Source organism: Anabrus simplex, chromosome 2 (genome assembly GCF_040414725.1).
Source record: "Anabrus simplex isolate iqAnaSimp1 chromosome 2, ASM4041472v1, whole genome shotgun sequence".
NCBI lineage: Eukaryota > Metazoa > Arthropoda > Insecta > Orthoptera > Tettigoniidae > Anabrus > Anabrus simplex.
The window spans coordinates 1,111,946,812-1,111,971,136 of NC_090266.1; the positions used below are offsets into that span (position 1 = coordinate 1,111,946,812).

Sequence of the window (24,325 nt, forward strand, 5' to 3'; positions counted from 1 at the left end):
AAACACACAGCGCTGAACACAAAGCTATGGCTTTTATATAATACACCACGTTGGATGGAAACTCCACCACAGTCTCCCGACATCAACCCCATCGAGAATTTGTGGCACTATTTGGAGCAAAACGTGAGAAAACATGCAATAACAAACAAAACTGACCTGACAGAAACAATACTTACCGAATGGAATAACATACCAAAATAAACCATGGAAACCTTGGTACGATCGATACCAAATAGGTTAGCTGAGATTATAAAGGGGAAAAGAAGGACCTAACAAGTACTGAAGCGCTCATGAAGGATAAGAAAACTGCGTTATATTAATTCAGACCAATACTATTTTGGTGGTAAGTAAAAAGGATTGTTTTAGATTATGGCTTTCTAAATTATATGGACATGGAAGAATTATGTCTTCCTTACAGTGTACGTGTTACACAAGATGATAAATAATCAAGGATTCTAGTGCATGTCAATTTTTATCATCATTCCCTTGGATTCCTCGTCCTCACATGTCATGTAGCGTATCTCGACAGACGAATACCTTTTTGAGCCACTAGTATCTGTGCCGCTGCGACGCAAAGCAAATCGTAATAAATAAATAAATAAATAAATAAATAAATAAATAAATAAATAAATAAATGTTCTCTAACGAGAAACAATGGTGAATTCTGTCCCTCAGTACTTGGTGTGTCTTCCTCGTCGGTGAATCCCTTCCGTCAGTCTCTTGCTCATACTGTGCACCAAATTTGCGGTTGTCCCTGCTCCAATATTATGCCTTTCTTTCAGAAGCATTTCTTTTAGCTGAGATTTGCTAGAGATGTGGTGTTTTTGTACTCTTCTTTCCAGTTCACTCCAGAGGTGCTCAATAGGATTAAGATCAGGGGAATGTGCGAGGGCTCTCAGAGTGTGAGGCTTATTATAAAGCACCCATAGTCGGACAATCTCTCCTGTGTGCATGGGGTCGTTGTCGTGCTGGATGTGTAATTGTTTCCCCATACCCAGTTTTTCTACACTCTTCTTTAAATTTTCTTTGAGAATATGTAAATAAGCAAATCTGTCCGTAGTTCCCTAAATAAAAACTAATTCCCCAACACCATACGCGGCCTTATACCCTCAGACCATAACACCACCTCCACCATGCTTTGCTTCACAATAGCTTGAAGATTCTGGATGTCAAGAGTAGTACTGAGACTCCTCCAAACCAAAACACGACCATCGTTATGGAACAGGTTGAATTTACTTTCGTCGGAGAAAATGACGCTGTTCCCGAAAGCGAATTCCTTTCCTAAATAAGCTTTTGCGGACTCTAATCTGCTCGTCTGATCCTTTTTGCTGCTGTAGGGCTTCATTCTGGGTGACCTAGCTCTATATCCTGTGCGACTGATGAGACGGGGTGTCACTTGCTTTCCGTACTATTCTCCAGGAAAAGCAGCTATTCCACCAGATGCAGGTTTTGGGTCCATTTTGATCGTTTGTATCACATGCCTCCTTTCCCTAGTGATCAGTTTTTGTGGGCGACCTACTCTTTCTTTGTATATTAACAGGTTCCTTTCTTTGAATCGCTTAAATATACTCTACACAGTCGAACTAATTTTTCCCAACGATATTTGTAATTTCGGAATACGATTTTCCTTCACTATTTAATGAGACAATCAGCCTCCTCATTTCCACTGCAGTTTTTTTTCCTCTTAGACCCATTTCAACAACTTGTATACTACTAGTCATTCAGTACAGCTCGTTTAACATTCAGTTAGCACCTGAGGGAGACTGCTAGTTTGCCCGTTGTTTCCCTGTTGACAGCCAACTGTACGAATGCTTCTGTCTGCACAGATCTGGGCATTACAATATAAACTTTTTCGTTTTCATACAAGAATACGGTCTTGCATTTATGGCTGATCTGTGGTATTACAGGAAATCTCATACATGTTACCCAAGGGGAATAGAGTATATACACGAAATACAGTATTAACCGAGGTATAAGTCAACTACTGTAACATGTTTCACTGTACGAATACTTACGTCCATGTCTGTATTTAGTGATACCACGCACTGCAGTCCTGGCATTGAATCCATGGTCCTTTTATCACTTAAATCTCACAGTTATAATCCAGATGGCAAAATTCACACTGGTTGGCTTTCGAATGTTCTCGTTGAGATTTATAATCTTGAAGATTTTCGTGCTTGACATGCCGGTTTGATTTATGTTTAGTCTTCGTCGTTCTTCAAGAGACATTTTTTGAGATCTGAGAATGCTTACTTGATGTTAAATGGGATGAAGATATTACCCTTCATTTTATTGGCGTGGATTTCTTTTCAGGTGGCGGTAGGATGTTTTCATTGAATGGTTGGGGGATACAGCGCTACAGTGATTCAAGCTGAAGAATTTTCCAAACTGGTTCAATTATCTGGTGTTGAATTAGTACTGAATTGTAGTCATTCATTACATTCGACGACAAGACGATGATTCATTTTGACTGTTTGTAGGAGTCTCAGGAATTTTAGTCAAGGGTATCGTTTCTTCGACAACCAAATAACTGAAGACGAATCAAGGTGCATACTTGACCATATATTTATGTAAAATAAGAGCTTTTTCTGTACATTGCTCAGAATTTGGAAAGAAAGGTATTTCTGTATCGGTCATGTTCATGGTAACAAGGAAATGCACTTTTTACTTTTCCGTAATTTCTGTCTGTCTGTATGTATGTACACGCATCACGACAAAATGGCTGAAGAGAATTTAATGAAAATCGATATGTAAAGTCGGGAGATGAACCACTACAATCTAGGCTATAAATCATTTTCCTCACGCTGAGTGAAATGGTAGTTTAGGGGAAGGCCTAAAATTGAAATCTCAAATGTTTATATTATTAGTGGTCCTATCGATAAATACAACATAACTAAAGTTATATAGAATTAAATTTCCGGTCATTCATGTCATACACTGTTACCGTATCGGCTTTGTTAACACAGATATTCATGAATTTGTATTTTTGTTGCCAAGTCCATATCAACGCCGAGCTACGAGAAAATGGGTTAACAGAAATTAATGAAACTCGGTATATAGAGTCGGGGAATAAGAAACTACAGTCTAAGTTATAAACAATTTTATTCGCCCTGTACTAAATGGAGTTTAGGGGAAGGCGCCTAAAATTTAATTGTTAAATATCTATGTTATTGGTCCTATCGAAAAGTACTACATAACAAAAGTTATAGAGAATACATTTTCCAACCATTAATTTTTTATTCAATTTTACCGTACGGACTAGGATGACTGGTATTTCAGAGTCGGAAGAAAACTAAATGTGAAGGCCTACAATATTGAAAGCGCTTAACATTGATCAACAATAACTTTACATTGACCATTGTTTGTTGTGATGTTTTTTGTCTCTTATGCTGCCGCTGAACTCCGATGGATGGGATTACTGCTGTGTACCGAGTATAACAGCCTGACTGAATATTGGAGGGAAATAGCTGGGGAGTTAGAAAACTATCTTCATTAGCATGTCGTTCCTCTGGTTCATACCTTTTCTGATACCATACTTCTGGTATGTAACTCACTGGTTCATCATAGTATTCCAGCTATTCGATCCCTACTCTGACGCGCTCTTTTGAATGCTATTTGCTTTACGTCGCACCGACACAGATAGGTCTTATGGCGACGATGGGACAGGAAAGGCCTAGGAATGGGAAGGAAGCGGCCGTGGCCTTAATTAAGGTACAGCCCCAGCATTTGCCTGGTGTGAAAATGGGAAACCACATAAAACCATCTTCAGGGCTGCCGACAGTGGGGTTCGAACTCACTATCTTCCGGATGCGAGCTCACAGCTGCGCTCTCCTAACCACACGGCCAACTCGCCCGGTTGTTTTGAATGAGCAGTGTGCACTCTTAAGGCAGAGGCACACTTAGTAGTAGTGGTAGTAGTAGTAGTAGTAGTAGTAGTAGCAGCAAGACCTGGTCTAGAATTACAATTTAGACATATTCCAAATTATAGCACCACAATTCACTAAATTACTCAAAATTCAACCCTGAAAAGAGCCGTTTCTTAAGAAAAGCTTCTTCCTCTTCAGTTTTATTAAATTCTACATTCATTTTATTCAAAATTAGCAGAGAAGAGGGGGTTTCTCCCCTGGCTTGGAGGAAAAAATTGCCTCTAGGTAGTCCTTTTGAGGATGTAAAAAGGCAGGTGGAGAGTGAGCGTCTGCCATTATAATACAATTCCCCAAACTGAGTGTGACTGACGGTAGGCAAGTGGGCCTACCATTACAATTAAAATTCCCTAACGCAGTCTTCATATGAGAAAAGACGTTTGGTGATTCCTCCGTAGCGTTTCCAGGGTAACGTTGAGAACTATGCATTCTTTTTGTTATTGGCTTTACGTCGCATCGACACAGATAGGTCTTATGGCGACGATGGGACAGGAAAGGGCTAGGATTGGGAAAGAAGCGGCCATGGCCTTAATTAAGGTACAGCCCAAGCATTTTCCTGGTGTGAAAATTTGAAACCACGGAAAACCATCTTCTGGGCTGCCGACAGTGGGGTTCGAACCCACTATCTCCCGAATACTGCATACTGGCCGCATTTAAGCGACTGCAGCTATCGAGCTCAGTTAACTATGCAATTTAATACAGTCTTGCTCACAACGTGAACTCTACCTAACCTACAATTCTGCATACAATGTAGAATTCCGTAGCGAAGCACGGGTACATCAGCTAGTTTCATGTAAACTTTCTACTCTGACCTTCTGTGTGGCATCTTCAGTGAGAAAAATGCAAACATCTATGATGGAAAATATACCATTCTATCTGACAGAAAATGTACTGCATCTACTAAAACAATGGATCCATTAAACCAGTTGCAGGAAAATGCAAGAGATAATGCTTGCGGTATCATACACCCGTCTTGAGGTTCATAGAAATATAGCGTTGTTATAAATAGCACTTTAAGCTTCAAGATAAGATCGCAGAGCTTAGTTAAGGCAGCTTCACACTGATAACAACGTGAAATACTGTACAATGAAGCATCGCTCACAGTGCAATGTAAAGTCGCCAATTTCTTGCAAACGAATAGAAACAGATGTAGTATTATTTTTCACCTCCACGAAGAAGCTGCTTCACTTTTCCCACAGTCGGCCACACGTAAGTGGTACTGCCATTGAAGAATTAATTATGGTGGGTTTTCTAAGTTTGATCGGAACTGTACTACTGCATCTTTTCGGTGAGCATCCATAGGTTAACATGTAATTAGCTCATTCTCATCGCTCTTATTGTTGTAAATTTTAAGGTTTAGTTTAGTTATCCGGTGAGTTTTTTAAACGGTCTGCTAAATGCCTGCCAATCCAACTGACAAGCCCAAAAAGCAAGTTTTGGGCGATCTGCTACACACACACACACACACACACGCGCGCGCGACCTAATAACCATTCTGCCATGAAAGTGGCTGTTCGGTTCGGTTCAAGTAGCTATCAACTTACATTCGGTAGATGGTGGGTTCGAATCCCACCGTCGGCAGGCCTGAAAATGGTTTTCCGCGGTTTCCCATTTTCTCACGAGGCAGATGCTGGGGATATACCTTAATTAAGGCCACGGTCTCTCCGTTCCAGCTCACAGCCCTTTCCTAAACCATTCTCGCCATAAAACCTATTTGTGTCGGTGCTACATGAAGGAAATTGTAAAAAAATAAAAAGTCCATTCTATAGTTGTTATTTTTTAAACATTCCTAGTAGCATATAAATAATGCGGTATTTAATGAGCCACGCGCAGGTTAATATTGAATCATATCGTTTCATGGTAATAGAGATATTATTTAACTCATCAGGAACGCTGTAACGGGAATCGAAACTGGAGAGGCGCGAAAAGTAGCTTGGAGCTCAAAGGGGGCAAGGCAAGCTAGCTCGGGTGTGGCAAGGTGTGTGAGAGAGCGAAGAAACCAGAGAAAAGGGTAGAACGACTCCAATACAGTTTGGGGATTCACCGATACCACACTTATAAGAAGAAAGGCGGCATGAAGCAGGCCTGACAAAGTATGAAAATATGACGATAATTACTCCTGTGAATAAATTTCGACCAGGGTAAGATAACAGAACATTTTGTAGTAATTTATTGTGTGCTCCGAGTTGATCCGATGTGCTAAGTATAATTGCCTTTCTTAGTATGATTTTAGTGAGATGAGCGCGGGAATCAAGCTTTCGTTTGCACAAAGGAGAAGCGTTTGTATCATAGCGTTTCCCTGTGTGTGGCATCTCAGTTAAGAACATACATAAAGGAGCAATGAGAGGAGATAGCATTCTTGGGAAGACAGACGATGAGACAGGGTGCGTCGTGAGCTTGTAGCTATTACAGAAAGCCAGGATAAGAATATATAGTGTCAGTCAGTTTTTATCATTCGTAGCATGGAGAAGTAGCAATTACGTAGAGCTAGGAAGTAATATTTTAATAAACTTTGATCCAGAAATCTGTGTGCGGTAGCGTGCTACAATTTTTAACAAATACTTTCTACTTATGATTAGGAGCTCTACGGGATGAGCTATAAGCCCGGATGGAAGCCATAATCTATAGTTTCTTCAGTCCTAACCCACGATATGCAGAATTAGGGGTGACGGGAGTGCGCAAGCAGGCACCTTAATTGATTGCGTAAAATTGCAGTTATTGGCGGTACGGGAATCTACGAAAAGAGCTGATTAAACACGAGACCTTCCTACAAACCAGCGCTCAAGCAGAAGGCAGCATGATGGGCCATACCATGAACCGACAACCAACTGCCCCTGACGACGCTAGCGAAATATTGGGCTAAATTCACATCACAGTCCAGCCTGGAGAAGCCGTGAGGTCGCAATGTAACAGATAAGTTTGAACATATTTTTCTTTTAGCATGAGAGAGGGTCAGTTCTGCTTTGCATATTTCTCTTTGTAAATAAACGTTCATTATACCTTAATGGCGATCATTTAGATATTTTTAGGACTAATGCATGTGTTCTGTGTTATTTAGCTTTGAATCATTTGTGTACGGTTACGACGGTGTTAGGAGTAAATTAGGTTGGTTCTATAGTCATGTAAAGTAGTGTTGTTCTTATTGGAGATTAATTTATGGAAGCTTGTGGAGCTAGGATCATTGAAAGTTAAAGGACGGAGGTGCCTTATAAGTATCGAATGGGGAGACTCGTATTGGAGTGCCAGTCGACCTAAGGTATAGGAACTGCATGTTATGTTAATGTGCATGAGTTTTTCAGATTTGCAGAAGAAATACCAAAGTTGCACTAGAAAGGGTTTTCGAAATAATTCCGGCAATTTATCACATGGCTATGCACGTGGTATGAACCGGGGTCCGTTGCATGAACAAAAGAAATTTACTGAGTATATTGCGGATATTATGGATGGCCTGAAGTGAGGTTAAGCATGCAGGCCTGTGAATTACGAGTCTTAGGAAAATGATTCCAGACCAGAAATATGTGTTATTCTGTATTACTGAGAGGCCATACGAGCCTGCAGCCTGTCCCTAGTGAAGGGATGAGATTTGGTAAGCTGAGAGCTGCCTTGGACTGCCAGGCAGAGAGAGTGGACCCATTAGCCATGTGACGATAAGCAGATGTGAAAGAGGGTTCGCCGTGTAGCTATGTGTATCTGTAGACAGATATATGTTGTTGTTTGAAACAGCGAGAGGAGACAGTCTTGCTATTCCTCAGTAAGGTAATGTCAATGAACGTCGCTCCAGAAGACGCCCCAGAGATGCGATTACCTCGCCAGTGTGTATTCTGTGTATTTATTTCAGATCCAGCGGAATATTTGTGATTTTTTATTGTTGTTGTTTTGTTATGTCTCAATATTCGTGTTTGTATTTTTTTTACACTGCTAGAGGGGAAGCAGATATGCATTTCAGGGGTTGAGAGGTTCAATCCTCGTCTCTGATCATGAGATCGGGCACATGTTAGCTTCAGTGTCCAAATCTAACATTTTTGTGGATTAAGTGTCCCAAATTAAATGGGAATAATTTTAATCTTAGTTTCCTCATATATGCGAAGTTTTCCGTTGCTTATCTCATGTACCAGAACGTTTAAGTACGACGCAGACGGTCGAATCCGTTCAAACTTATTTAAATATACAGTGCAGTATTCAAGGTTAATGATTTTTGACTTGTTGCCACTTGAAGGCTAACGACATTAATTGTAATATAAATTGTTTCGATTTATCTAAGGGAATTTATTTTTCTTATCCAATTTTTATATTTTAGCATATTAAATATTACATGCAAATTTTAGTCCTCATTCACTCACACAAGTGCAATTCCTGTCCTACTTATATCTTTAAGAGATCTTATCTGGTGGTTCTTGGGGACCAAAATTACGGACGTGCGCGGGCAATGCCGCTGAACTAGCCAGGTCAAAAGACGACAGGAAATATGGTAAAATGTGGCTTATGACGTGATGTCCCACTTTGTTTATAGTGATTTATATGTTTGCCGACGCAGTGAGGTACAATATTTTAATTATCTTTCATCAGAAAGTTGGAGTGACGCGAATTGAGCGGCACAGCGAAATAGAATAACGTAGGAAATTGTGTGGTATAGTAGTAAACGGGGGTAGGATGGCTGTAAGACTAATATAATTTGAAAACAGTATGAGTGAAATACCCTCTTATGGAAGAGATTAGAGGTGGGCGTGGGGGAGGGGAACGTTAGGGTTGATAGTCGAGTGGTAGAGTCACTGTGTCATTCGCAGCCTTCAGTACATCAGACCCTCTTGTTTGCTTCTCTTGAACACAGATTATCTTAACAACTTGGACTAGAAGCTAGGCATTTAATACGTACCGACAGAGACAGGTTCTATGGTGACGATGGAGTAGAAAAGGTCTGGGAGTGTGGGGGAATTGACAATAGCCCTAATTTAGGTTCAACACCAGCATTTGCCTGGCGTGAAAATGGGAAACAACAGAAAGCCACCTTCAGGGCTGCCGAGATTGGAGTTCGATCCCACTTTTTCCCGAATGAAAGCTGATAGCCACGTGACCAATCCATGCAGCCTCTTGCTCGGTGACAACAACAAATGAAGCCAATATGAAATGTATAATCTTCCTCCCCCATTTGTGTGTGGAGTCGTTGTCGATAGTCATGGCTAAAAGTGGAAAAACTCTTAGCTTCGTAGTGTCATTTGTCGACCACATGACCCTTAGCTTCTACTTTCTAGTGCTTGCATTCACATTTATCTGACCTCCCCCGGCCACTTCTTGTTGTCTTCTGATCGCGAGGCATCGGGAGATGTTGATATTCACGCTGTTCTTTACCGGTACTTCATTCTTCGAAGGCTCGACCCTCCTCAATTTGATATCTGATGAATGTGAAGAGAGGATGGTCGTTCATCTTAAAACTTTAATTCCCACCACCACCACCACAACCACCACTCACTTATTTTTGCTGTTCTTAAATATTTTTAACATATTCTTGGGGAACGGTTCCATTCAACAGACGTTATCAAGTTTTTACAAGATGTATTATATGCCAATACACAATCGTAAGTGTATATATGTATTGTACCAGAAACGCTGGTCCAGTGGAATTTTCGAAGCATTTCTAACTTTAAATACGCGCCGCGTGCAAGCGGGCAGCCAGCAACAGCGAACATGTGGCGAGTGACAAGGAGCAAGCTACAGCTGCTCAAGGCTGGATTCTGCGACGCGCCCGGCGTAATGAGTATAAATAAGGCGAAGATACTGGCATAAGATACAGTCTTGTCCCACCGGTTGGCTGCTGGAAGTTGGTACTACGATGTAATACTTTGGAGTTTAAGTCTGCGGTTCGACTCTAATAAATTGCGGTGAGAATAACTTTGAAACATTTCAATAGTCACTACAGACTCAGTCATAGAATCGAGGAGTGCAATACTTTAAATATCTCAAGGTGATTGAAATATTTCTGCTAATAGCAATCTTAGAATCTCAAACAGTGCATCAGAACTTGTATTTTCTTGAGTGGAACTTGAATGTTAGGAAGCATTAAAACTTGTGTTTTCACGTTACCTTTAAATGAACCTAGGACTACCAGTGAACGGAACTACATTCATGTTCACAAAAACCAGAACACCTTGAAAGACTAGAGATAGGATGGTCATATTCACAGAACATGTGCATTAGTATGTTCTGAAGAAATGCTTAGCATCTGAACCATGTCGGCCCTCAGGTTCAAGTTCTACATCCATATCTCGGCGCACCACCACTGACTGATACAATGTGCATGCGGCTCTCGTTGTCATTATAAACCGAAGGTAATGGATCAGTGTGACTTGAGTAGACGTGCAGGATGCCTCGCAGACGTATGCGAGAACCGTACCGTCAACTGAATGAGTTTGAAAGAGGGCGCATTACTGGCATGAGAGAACGTCATGCATCAATCCGGGAAATTGCTGCTCGTGTGGGACGAAGTGTGTCGGCAGTGCAACGGGTGTTTACAGAATGGTTCACAGAAGGCCGTAGAACACAACGAGATGGTTCTGGTCGCACCACTCAGACCACCCCCCCGACAAGATCGACACCTCATCCAAATGGCATTGCAGGACAGATCTGCATCATCCTCGGCTCTGACGCAACAGTGGAACACTGTAACACATCGTACACTATCAGGAGTGAAAGTCCGTCGCCGTTTATTACGGTCTGCGTTACCGACGCGTAGTCTACTTCTCCGCCTTCATTTGACTAATGTGCATTAACATGCTAGACTGCAATGGTGTATGGAACGACGTCACTGGGGACAGGAATGGCAGCAAGTAGTGTTTTCGGACGAATCCAGATGCTGCTTGTTTGAAAATGATGGCCGCATTTTGGCTCGCTGCAGACAGGGGGAGAGGCATCACTTTGACTGCATTCGCGCAAAACATTCCGCAACAACTCAAGGCATTATGGTGTGGGGTATTATTGGGTACAACCGCAAATCACAGTTGGTGCGTGTCCAGGGCACTGTGACCAGTTTGACGTACGTGAATGACATCCTGCGATCCGTAACCATACCCTGCCTGCACGACACCCCAGACGCCATATTTCAGCAGGATGATGCGCGATCACATGTTTCTGCACGAACACGTGCCTTCTTGTTGTCACAAGGTGTCAGACTCTTGCCCTGGCCAGCCCGATCACTGGGCTTGTCACCAATCAAAAATGTGCGGGATATGGTGAAATGACGTGTGCGGCGCTGTGACCCAGTGTCATCACCAAAGATGAACTGTGGAACCAGGTGAATGCAGCATGGAAGGCTATACCCCGGGACGCCATTCGCGCCTTATACGCGTTGACGCCGTCACACATGGAGTAAGTTATCAGTGCTCATGGAGGACCCAGAGCTTACTAGACAACAGCACACAGGACACATGCTCAACCTAGGTGACTGAAATGCTAATCGTTTCTGCAGAACATACCAATGAACATGTCCTGTGAATATGAACTTCCTGTTTCTATTTCTTCAAGGTGTTCTGTTTTGATGTACATGAGTGTAAGTTCCACGATCAAGTTATTATAAAGTCTTACCAGTATTATTGTACATATTTGAACACAAAGATAATAGTGTGAGTGAACGGGACTAATTTTACTCTGGCGTTAATAGTCTAATAGTTTAAGCTTCTTGTCATATGACTATATAACATTGCGTGTGAACGGAAGGAAATTAACGCGTAAAGTGTTGAACTTCTTGCACCAAAGTGAAGTTATTGCCATCTATAGTGTCAGAGAAGTGTTCATTTCTCTGAATGAACTTTGTAAATGAATTCAAAGTATTCGTAGAACATGGTAGGACCCTACGAATATTCTGTCCTCTTTCTTCGAACAGTAAATTGCAAAAGTTAACTATTTCCGTGTGAACAATATTATAATCTGTGACAATTGCAACTTATGTTAGGAAGTGAGCGAGTTCGATACTATTAACATTTGGTCGCAGTCAAATTCACTTCTTTATTTCGTATCAAGCCAGTGGACAGTTGAATTTACCTTAAAGAAGCGTCTCATGTTCGATTCCATTGACATTCAACACGGTATATTTGAATTTCTTTAATCCTTTCATGGGAACCCTAAAAGTTGGTTCTAAAATTTCACCTCACTACTCATCCGTCCAATAAGCCCAGAGAGCTTATGTGTGTGTTTGCACAATCCATCGAAGCAAGCGAACCCTGCGACTTGAACTTCAAGACCTTACAGACCTTCAAGAACGTCTAGAATTTCTAGAACTTCGAGACCGTCCAGAACTGCCCTCTTAGGATTGGTACGAGGTACTCTGGTACCGAGAGCCCTTCCGTGGTGAGGACGGCAAGAGTAGCAGAGCAACGCGGGACATCGCCTGCCGCAGGGCGGGGGAACATCGTGCCCAATCTATCCTTCACTGTATTGAGGTGATATGAATTTGTCTTTACGCAATAAAAACATTTTTTAAAATCATAACTTCATTCAAAATAAAATCCTCTCACTCTCTGTATCTGCTCCAATTCAATGTGCCGAACACACCCTCGTGCTTTTCAAGCTAACCAGTACCGGCATTTCTTGGTTCAGTATGTATGTACTGTATCAGAAACGCTGGTCTAGAATTGGCTTTGAGGTATTTCAAACGTTAAAATATGCGCCGCGCGCCAAGCAAGCAGCCGGCTGCAGCGAGCCAGTGGCGAGTGACATAGGAGCCAGCTCGAACTCGCGAAGACTAAGTTACGTCATTCATAGAACCTTCCATACATTCTACCCTTAATATATTAATTATGGTACGAATATGAGAGTAACATCACCGTACACTCCTTTTTAATACCTCCAATACTATCAAGTTTCATTTCATTAAAATTCACCACGAATTAAGAAACTTATTGAGAGGAATGTAACAGCTGCAGTCTCCGCGACTCCAGTATAAATGAGACCCAAGAATTGCAAACAAATCAGCCTTGTCCCACAGTCGAACCTGTACGGTTGACTGTTGATGGTTGTCAGTGCTACGATACGTCGAAGTTATAGAGTGGAAGTCTTCAATACGCTGCAAAAATAAAAACAATCTTGTAATATTTCTCTGTCTACGGACTTAGCCGTGTAGTTAGCGAGTGCGTTACTTTGAATATTTTCAAGTGAGTAAAGTCTTGTGCGTGAGAACTTACAATTCTTACGTTCATAAACTGTCCATCGATACTTAGAGTTTTCACGAATAAAACTTTGAAATACTACACTGAAGAAAATGGAAATTGCAAGACCCAGAAGGAGTGCTGCTACAATGCTGCAATTGAACATATAGGACGAGTGTTCGGTTATGATTCGATGACTACACATCAGGTCCCTCTGACCGCAAGTTTGGACAACAATCAATACAGGATGTGCCCACCACGAGCTGTAATACATTGATGAATTCGTCGAGGCATGGAGTCAATAAGGCCCTGGATCGCTTCCTGAGGAATTGTGGCCATGCTTGCTGCACTGCACGGGTCAGTTGTTCCAGAGTTGTTGGTGGCTGAGGACGGTTGGCCAGTTGTCGACCCATCATGTCCCACATATGCTCAATAGGACTGAAGTCCGGGATCTGGCGGGCCATTCTAAGGTTGTGATGTCGTTGAGAGCTTCTCTGGACATGCGTTCAGTGTGAACCCGGGCATTGTCCTGCTGAAGCATCCCATTAGCAATGTTCACTATCATAGGGATAACCACTGGATTGAGTACCCTATCAACGTACTGTCGAGCAGTCATAGTGCTCTCAACAAGCACTAATTGTGATTTCACATTAAAGCCAATAGCTCCCCAGACCATAATGCTTGGTGTTGGTCCTGTGTGCCTCTCGACAATAAGATCTGGGCGGCCCCTCTCCCCGGTACGTCGTCGCACACGATTCCGGCGATCACTGCGGGCAAGACAGAAGGGCGATTCATCAGTAAAGACGACCCTATGCCATTCGTCGACCCACGTCGATCTTTCTCGACACCAGGCCAGCCTTACACGTCGCTGTTGTGGGGTCAATGGAATACATTTTGCAGGGACACGTGCTTGTAAGCCAGCTGCACGCAGGCGATTACCAACTGTTTGTTGTGTAACGTGGGGTGCCACAACTGCTCGAATTTGCGCTGCTGTTGCATGGGGTTCCATCCGGGCCATCCGAATGATGCGGCGATCCTCTCTCACAGTTGTCCGTCGCTCTGGGCCTATGCCAGGTCTACGAGTGTGGGTACCTTCATTTGACCACTGCTGCCATACACGTTGTACCGAAGATGCCGGTCGGCCAACACGTGCAGTGACAGCCCTTAGCGATAATCCAGCCTCATACAGCCCAATTATTCGAGCCCTCTCAAACGGTGACAGTTATTGATAGCGTGCTCTTCTCTGTCGTCGAGGCATGTGTGACGGGGAACACTTCACTGCACAGACTGCAAGTCAACTACGCTACACCAGAGTCCGTATACTGGAGTTGATTCCTCCGCGACCAATCACGTGGGGAGACCTGTGGCAACAATCCAATGGGTCTGAAACTTTGATCGTTTACATATCTACATGGCGTCGTTCCATATCTTGAAAATCAACACAAACAACCAATGCCTTCATGGTGTTGCAATTTCCATTTCCTTAAATGTAGTAACCTTCTTAACTTAATAGTGCTATTCTTCGTGTGAAATACGAGGGGATTACTACATTGTTTTACACCTTATTTTTATACGTCCGGTTATGGTTCACATTTCACTTTTGAAGGTGGTGACGTGTAACTATTGTCTTGTTCCACCGTTTGGTAGCAGCACACGCACAGGAGCCAACGAATGCACTCGTCATAGCCATTTCACAACAACACTGTCAGCGTAGGAACAGGCATCATGGAAAGCACGGTCAAGGACAGCGCTATACTAATTGATTCCTATGGAAAGAAGGCGTGTCCACAGCAGAAATTCATCGGCCCTTGGTTTCAGTCTGTGGAGAACATGCGCCGTCACGGAAAACAGTTTACAAGTGGGTGGAAGGTTGGAAAACCCTGCGCACATCGGTGGACAAGGGAACCAGATCTGGATGGAATGTGACAGTGTCAACACTAGTCAGCATTGCCCGGTTCGAACAGGTCATCCAAGGAAACAAGTGCATCACATTTACGGAAATGGAGGCAGCCACGGGAATTAGCTGAAGCACCCTGCAGCGGATCGTGCATGGCCACTCACAGTTGGGGAAGGTGTCATCCACGTGGGTGCCTAGAATCTTGTCTGCAGACGAAAAGCAGAGGAGTGTGGACGTGTACAGAGAACGTTTGCAATGCCATGATAGAGATCCAGCCGACTTCATGGCTAGGCTTGTGACTGGTGATGAGACATGGCTCCATTACCATGAGGCACAAAGGAAAAAACAACCGATTGAATGGAAGCATAGGAGCAGTCCACCGCCAAAGGAATGTCAATCAGTGCCATCAGTTGGCAAGCGAATTGCCACAGTGTTCTGGGACACAAAAGGCATCATCCTCATTGACTGCATGGAATTCGGTGCTACGTTCAACAGTGCAGCATATGTGGTAACCCTTAAGCGCTTACGTCGTGCCATTCAAACTAAGCGGCCAGGAAAATGGACTAAGGGTGTGCTTCTGCAACATGACGATGCCCGGCCCCACACTAGCCGAGAGACCACCGCTGCCATTGATCTAAAGGGATTCACGGTGCTGCCACACCCACCATACTCTGCGAATAGGCTCCAAGTGATTATCACCTGTTCGGGAACACAAGGAAACCGCTGTGTAGTCGCCGCTTTGCGGATTTTGCAGAACTGGACACAGATGTCAAAGCATGGGTACGCAGAAATTAGGCGGTTATTAAGGATGGCTGTGACGGAGCTTTGTTCTGGAAATGCTTTCGTCACCGCAAGGAGAGACGATGGTGGAGTAGGCCTTGGATTCAAATAAGGGAAGAGTTAGGAGCGTCTTCAAGACTTTTCCAAGAGTTAAAAGAAGTGGATCCAGAAACATACAGAAATGTTTTACGAATGTCATATCCTAAGTTCGAAGAGTTTCTGGATTTAGTAGAATAGCTGATTAAAAAACAAGATACTAAAATGAGACAGGCGATTCCATGTAAAGTAAAACTGGAAATTACCTTACGGTATCTCGCAACTGGAGATAGTTTTAGATCTCTGGCTTTGTAGTTTAGAGTGCCCCACAATTCAATCTCTGTGTTTTTACCTGAAGTTCTTGCTGCTATTTTTGAAATTCTCCAACCATTCATGAAAGTAAGCATCATTAAGGGTTTATTCAGCCTTAAGTTATCAGTATTTTTAAAAATAATATCCTGTCGGTAATTCTTTTGTAATCATATCATACGCTATGCATTGCTTCTAATTATGATTTTAAGTTTTTATGGACAAACATCATTACAAGTACGGTATTAACTAAAGTTGTACAACATATTTTATTAACTGATATTATTTATTTTGCGCTGCTTGCGTTTAACATTAACACCTTACTTTTCATAAACTAAAAGTTCATATCTTCAATACAGTATAATTAGAATCCATACAACTAACATTAAACAATAGTAATGGAAAGCTTATTGCAAAACTATTTGTCAAAAAATAAGATGCACTACAAATAATTGTATATTATTTAGAATTGAAAACATGTTGATAAATGAAATGTTACACATGGGAATATGAAATATGTTGAACGAAATGCAATATGTAATATAATGTGGGCAGCGATTTGTGTTCTTATTGGCATCTAAGCATCGTATTCTAAAGGGCAGATACCAACTAAAGATTTGGAGAGAACATCTAAACCATGTGGAGGTTGTTCCTCGTCCAAGCATGTGTTATCAGATAGTTCGGATCAGATCTGATCGAATTCGTTGTTGGAAGTGCTGTTTGAAAGACTTGTGTCATCAACGTCATCATGGCAAATCTTTGGGATAGTGGTTCACTGTTATTAAAATTTACAGATGCGAGTCTCTCTTCAGTAATGAGGTTTTGAAACTTACTTTGAAGTATAATGAAAATTCTGAGAGGGGAGCTCTCGCATCTGGGACACAATATGCTTAGCAAATTTGTCATATTGGTCTTCTGTGTTATTAGTTGTTAATTCAGCGATTGATTGCAATTTATTTACTGCACTTTCAAATCTCGTGGGTTTGCGTTTAGTTGACAGTCTTTGTTTGTGGATGGACGCTTTGTCGATGACGAAGGTGTAGTAGACGCAGACTGTACAGGTGATTCCACTACTTGTGATGCTCCCTGTTCAGCCATGTTCACAGTGTCACTGTTTGAAGATCGTTCACCTTTACACATCGAATGCTGCGGTACATCCTGAAAACAATATACACCTACAATAATTTCTCAATTAAACAATTGGGAGAAATAATTTGTAGACCTAAGTTTATGCACAGGATTATCCGAGTGCAAGTAAACATGACTTTTGTTTAAAAATATGTTTAACACTCTGGTTTGAATGCCTAACGGTAGGTCTGCAAAGAAATTCATAATAAATATTACATTTATTAGGCTAGTTGTGTGTATAATTTTCATTATGCAATAATATTATACTTTACTTTCAGGTACCTGACACATCAAGCCAGTGGAATGAGGTTCAAAAAGGATTCGAATATAAATGTAACTTTCCTCACTGTTGCGGTACTTTGGATGGAAAGCATATTATAATTAAACGGCCTCCAAATTCAACATCATCATTTTTCAACTACAAGGGAACCTACAGTATTGTTTTGTTTGCCATGGTATTGTTTCAGGTATATAGATGTTGGACATGATGGCAGAGACATTGACAGCACGGTATTTAAGAACTACGTTAAAGATAGCCCTTGAGCAAAATTTTCTTAAATGGCTGAACGGAGGACTTTGTGTAGCAGATGATGCCTTTTGCCTGACACCATATTGTTTGAAACCATTTTCACACAGAGCACTAACTGTACAAGAGAGGGTCTTTAATTATCGTTTATCCAGAGCAAGGCGCGTTGCTGAAAATGCATTTTGCATTTTAGCAGCTAGGTTTCGCGTTTTTAATACGCCTAAACCACTGAACGTGGACACAATCTAGTGAAATCAGCTTGTGCTATCCACAACTCGCTCAGGCAGACCTCTTCTAGAACATATTTCCCTTCAGGTTCAGTGGATGATGTAGACCGTTTCTATTCATCAAATAATTATGGTTGCGGTGGGGAGCAGGTACGGAAATGGTAAATGCATCAGTTCATGACAACTTTATCTGTTCTGTGGCTGATGACATCAATTGGTGTGAAACCAGATGACAATTCCGTAGTATAAAACTGTCTAACACCAAAAACTTGAAAATTGGCAAATAAACTGTTCGTTGAATATCTTTGGGGTTTATTTTAATAATTAATTTCAGATTTTGATTCATTTATTAATAGATATAAATGACAATAAGTCCACCTAACCAATTAATGTAATAGCACGTGTATATTAATGACAGTAAAATAAAACTCTAATAATATTAACATATTGGAATCATAATGTACCTACTTACCGTATTAGAAGAAGATTCTCTGCCACTGACAGCTCCATGCCAGAATACCTCTGCTGCTGAAAACCACACAAGCTTTGGCTTGTAAACTTCGATTGCACCAGAGCCACTTTTTCTAGATTTATTTATCTTTGCAAGTTCTTTTCTATAGGTGTCCCTTAAACTGTTAATCTTCTTCTTAACTGAGTCAAGAGTAGCAGGCATCCCAGCATTCTTTAGGTTTTGTAACAGCTTATTGTAAGCTTCCTCCTTCACATTCCTATTAAGATAGTACTTAGACGAAACGTCCCACAGGCACGGATAATTTTGAAATAAATTTAAAAAATCAATTATCTCCTTCCCCGACCACTTTAAATCAGCCATTTGTACCGTATAAATTGAAACCAGGTGTTGTTTTATTCGCGGCTGGTGAGCAAGTGGGGTGCCAGTTCTATGGTTACATCATGCTGATAGTAGCAGCTTCCTTAATTCGCGGCTGGCAACCAGGTTAGTGTGACCCACGCTTAAGACACGACTCACGAAGCGCATGGCCCATACGTCAGAGAGAACCATCTGGAAGCTTTTTTATATGTCCGCTTCCAGATGGGATAGCGACTAACGGACAACGGGACCGTGTAGCTTACAATAACAGATAGCTTATGGCCAAATTTCATGTTAATAACTATTTTATTTAAGGAGATATCGCAACGTCAAGATATCGAGTAATTTCAAAGACGTGTATGCTCAGGGTCAAGCCCGGGTATATAAGACGAGTGTGAGCACAGCACAGTACAGCATAGTAGAGATCTGCTGCCCGAGGTCGTGCCGGCAGTGAAGTTTAGCTTTGTGCGCGAGTGTCGAGTCCGAACGTCGAACTAAGTACCCGCAAGGTACCGCCAAGAACTCTAACACCGACAGCGGTATAAATCCTGCATTCTAAGATTTTCCAAATACTGAAACATTTCGCGCGACTTATAATAAAGTGTTAGACATCGAACATGTTAATACCGTGTGTGATAGAACTGTTGATTAACTTATAAATTAATACGAGTCTACGTGTTAACTTCTACGAGTAAATTAACCAGTTAGGACTTTGTTTGTGGAAACTACATGACTAATACTTCATGGTTAGAAGTAAAGACAGTGCCATTAACTATTTAACATTTCGCCTTGTAAGGCAGACTCTCCGATGAGGGTGAGCGGAATCTGCCATGTGTAGGTAACTGCATGTTATTGTGGTGGAGGATAGTGTTATGTATGGCGTGTGAGTCGCAGGGATGTTGGGGACAGCACAAACACCCAGCCCCCGGGCCATTGGAATTAACTAATCAAGGTTAAAATCCCCGACCCGGCCGGGAATCGAACTCGGGACCCTCTAGACCGAAGGACACTACGCTGACCATTCATACTCCAACCAACCGTATTGTCATGTGAACTCCCGCCGATGGAGACGTGGTAACTCCAAGGGATATGTTGTGATGGTGTTCCTGATCTATGGTGGACGTGGTAACTTCGAGGGACGTGGTGATGGTGTTCCGGTCTGTGGTAGACGTGGTAACTTCAAGCGATGCGTGGTGATGGTGTTCCTGATCCATGATAGACATGGTACTACAGTCTGTGAGGACACAGTCAAACGGAGACAGTTCTTCAATAAGGTGATATGCGTCTGTGCCATTAAAGAATAATGTAAACTGTGCCTTATCAAGTAACTTTCAATTCAGCAAGTCACTTTAAAACTTTCCAGCAACTTCAATTCTCATTCAATATGATTTCGAACTCATACATTCCCATTTTTCAAATGGCTTGCTATTTCTTAAATCCAGTATAACCGGGCGAGTTGGTCGTGTGGTTAGAGGCGCGCAGCTGTGAGCTTGCATCCGGGAGGTAGTGGGTTCGAATCCCATTGTCGGCAGCCCGGAAGATGATTTTCCGTGGTTTCCCATTTTCACATCAGGTAAATGCTGGGGCTGTACCTTAATTAAGGCCACGGCCGCTTCCTTACAATTCCTAGGCTTTTCATATTTCATCGTCGCCATAAGACCTATCTGTGTCGGTACGACGTAAAGCCACTAGCAAAAAAAAAAAAAAAATAGCTCAGTGTAATATTAAGTCGTACCGGCGAACTTGCTAACGAGTGGGAACTTTGAAACTTAGCCCCTTCATTAACATTTCTACGAATTAGAACTTTGTTTATCTCCATATTACGTTAGTTAGTTAGCTAAATGAAGAATGAACTTTAGCTCGAAATTTGATAGGCATATCAAGATTTAACTTTATTTGCTCGCACCATTTAATCATTTCAGAAAGGAACTCTAATGAATTTCGGTAGTTCTATTTTCAAGAACGATCTTTAGTTTTCAAAGTGAACTTAATTAATGTTGTTATTTATGAACTTCAAGAATGAATTTTATTCACTTAAAATAACTAATTATTTCAAGGTAATCTTAATTAATGTTGTCATTTATAAACTTCAAGAATGAACTTTCTTTATCCAAGTTAATTAATTATAACAAGAAGAGTTTTTGTTAATTTCATTGGTGAACTTCATTCTAAATATTTGTCGCTATTAAGATTGATACAAGCTATTATCATTTTATTGAATATTAAGTGTGGATGAAAGTCCAGTTTGACAAATATTCAAGGAAATGATAGGACATTCGTCTACTTTCACTGATTTTAATAAAGTTTATGTGGCCAGCATATGCAGTCTTTTACTCCCTCTCTGTACAATCTCCTTACATAAGACCACACACGCCCTGCGAAACCCTCATGCTCGATTACACGCATCAATGAGTGCGTGTCAGTTACTGGTACAGTATGCATGTTCAGGCCTCAGCCCAAAAGCTGGTTGGATCCTCACCAACTCCACCATTAGCTGTCATGTATGACCTAAGTGTCAATGAAGAGGCGTACTAGGAAAATGAGGTGTGAGATAGTTTCCCGTTGCTTTCCTCACTGATCCAGCAGTTGCTATTACATATCAGTCTGCCAAGCCCACTGAAATGCATGCACCGACCGACACTATGTGCGACGTTTTCACACCATTCATAGTAGGGACTGGCTGCATAAGGAATGACATTACTAGCATCGCTCATACCTCTGTCATTTTCGCGTTGTCAAATCCAAGGAGAAGACTGAGACAGATCAATGAAATTAACAAAATTGCTCTAGGCCGTACCAGAAGACGTAATAGTGTAACAGCTCGCAATAGCATCCTGAAGTATAGGTATTTTAGAAGTGAATTAATGAATGCATGCAGGTATCAATCATACTTTCAACAGGATGGGCAGGTCCACCTATTCGATATCATATTATACATTGGGACTAGCTTCAACCTTTCTTTTAGGTCATATTCAGTCTAGATGCATCGTTTGGGTAAGATATAACACTCATACGCACTTAACTTAATCTGTCACATCTAGCACCTCAAACTATTTACATTGTTAATATTAATGTCCATGAAATTTGATGTATTTGCATTATAAGACGTGTGTGCAAGTGCATCAAGTTACACGGACTTTAATGTTAATGAATGTAAATAGTTTTAGGGACACTATATGTGACATATTAGATTAATTTAAGTGTATATGCATGTTATGTCTTCTGCTAATGATGTATCTAGGCTGAAGATGACCTAAAGGAAAGGTCGAAACTAGTACCGTTGTACAACAACAACAACAACAATAATAATAATAATAATAATAATAATACACGGCATTGAATAGGTGGCCCTGCCCATCCTGTTCAAAGTAGTCAATCATCAATACGGACCAATAACATGAAATTAATTTCATACGTATTAATCATAGTATTTAATTTATTTTCCGGCCTCGCACGGAGGGTTCGCCTATTAAGTTTAGCTGGCACAGCTGTTACCCGGGCGATTGATTTATCCTCCTGGCCTGCCATCACATGCCGTGTCAATCCCGAGCTACAATGTTCATGATCAATAGCGAAACTACCAACATGAAGCGTACAGCGGGTGTAGAAAATTCAATAACTTACTTAAAGTTCCAAGGACGACGGAAGAGACCAAAACAAATTTGCTTTATTAAATATTGATCTGTCGATAATGTAAAATTGAGGTACTTTTGACCTAATCGAGAATTCAGTTTAATTATAATGCTGCTGAAAAGCGCGGCCTTGTTCTGCTCTTGCCTGGCGGTGATGCTGCTTCAATGTCCAGCTGGTCAAGAACCACCTCACTGATCAACTTAACACCTATGGCTAATTGATAAAACATTACTTCTTCCATCCCTGCAAGTTTGAGTACGGTACAGAATTTTGTTACACCCGGTACTGACATTCCTATACATACAAGGTGTAGGGAAAGTAACTTGCCCCATTTGTGATCAATGGACGGCATTTATAAACGTTAAACACAAGCCGTTGACGTGATTGCTCATACATATGGAGCCGGTTTAGTACCTTACACCTCGTTAGAGTAGACGATATTACACTCATATCTGGTACATGAGATGCACATGGACACATCGTGTGTAGTTCTTTAAAATTAAAGCCCTAAGCTGGATCAATAGGGGCAATTTATGAGCCGCATTCACTTTACATGGACAGAACTTGCGAGTTTGAAGACCTTTCAAAACTGAACTCTGAGAAATGCTCCATTCTTGCACAAGCCGTCGAGTATCTTATTTCGGAATCTATTTCATTTTGACTCGAATGTCTTGAAGTGTCTCATCAGCCAGAATTCGTTTCGAGCATCGCTTTTCCGTATCGGGAACGAATCTTGTTTCTCACCGCACCACAACCAGGCGACCTCCGTTTAGCGTCTGTGAGAATTCCGTAAGCAGTTTTCATACGACTTTTCTTTCACAGATAGGTCTGAACGACTATCGAGACTGTTACTTCAATCTTATGTATAAAAGAAGCCGGGTTCACTTCGCTGTCATTGCAGTTCAGAAACATCGTTCTGAAAACAGAGCAATCTGAAGGTAATTATTTCCTCCGAGAGATCTTTCTTTCTTTCTATCTTACAGTACACCTTTGATCGCAACTGTCAGCTCACTGCCGCAGCCACATTTAATCATTTTCACGTAGTAAAGCAAAATAAGATAAACAAATAAACAAATCTGTAACAATAAATGGAATTCGAAGTGTAGCGATAGAAACTTAACACGTGATAAGCTCGTGATACCTGGAAGTATCGAAAATGTCCAAAACACCCCGAGGGGGTCAATCTGGGGAGGATTAGAAAGTGGGATTCAGAAAGGAAAAGTTTTCTGACAGTTCGGATTCATTTATAACACCAAAGCCCGAGTAACTGTTGCGGGAAATTTTCGACGTATTAAGGAAATTAATAAATAATTATAACTGATCATGACAATCTATTGATCCATTGAAATGATCTCATCGTGAGGGGCTGCTACACATATAAGAAACAGTAAAACATTATTAATCTGAATTAATAGGGGGCGGGGTGAACCGTTGCTGTCTGGATCAATAATGTTCAGGATTAATTAAACTAATATATTTATAAGGTATGAACCATGTATTAAGGAACAAAACACATGTATTTTATTAGAAATGGTAAATAGATCTGAAGAGAAGAAATAATATGTGTTCAGCTGAAAGGTAGGCAGACTGCTATTAACTGACAGGGCAGCTATGAGGTGGTGTTTGTTGTTAGAGCTCAGAGCGTTGTCAGCCCAAGACATGCGTACTCTAAGTAGCGGGAAAAATTGAACAACGGTTCGTCTTTAACGGTTATACCCAAGTAAATACAACGTGGCAAAGAAGGTGCTTCGGCCGAGAAAACGGTCATGAAGTGTGTTTTTGCTTCACGGGAGAGTACATCCACAGGGTCACCAGTCTAACAGCCATGGTCACCCGCATTGCGACAGTCTGTTGAGGAAAGACATCAAGCGGTTTATGGAGCTGCAAAAGATTTGTTCGCTTC

General features: G+C 41.4%; 1 protein-coding gene and 1 pseudogene across 2 annotated transcripts in view; one reads left to right on the forward strand and one right to left on the reverse strand.

The window, feature by feature from the left end:
• LOC136863322 (allatostatin-A receptor) overlaps positions 1-24,325 on the reverse strand; it is a 1,657,357-nt gene that overhangs the window by 228,966 nt on the left and 1,404,066 nt on the right. The gene's annotated exons all lie outside the window — the stretch shown is intronic.
• LOC136864931 (uncharacterized) lies at positions 10,282-18,125 on the forward strand (annotated as a pseudogene).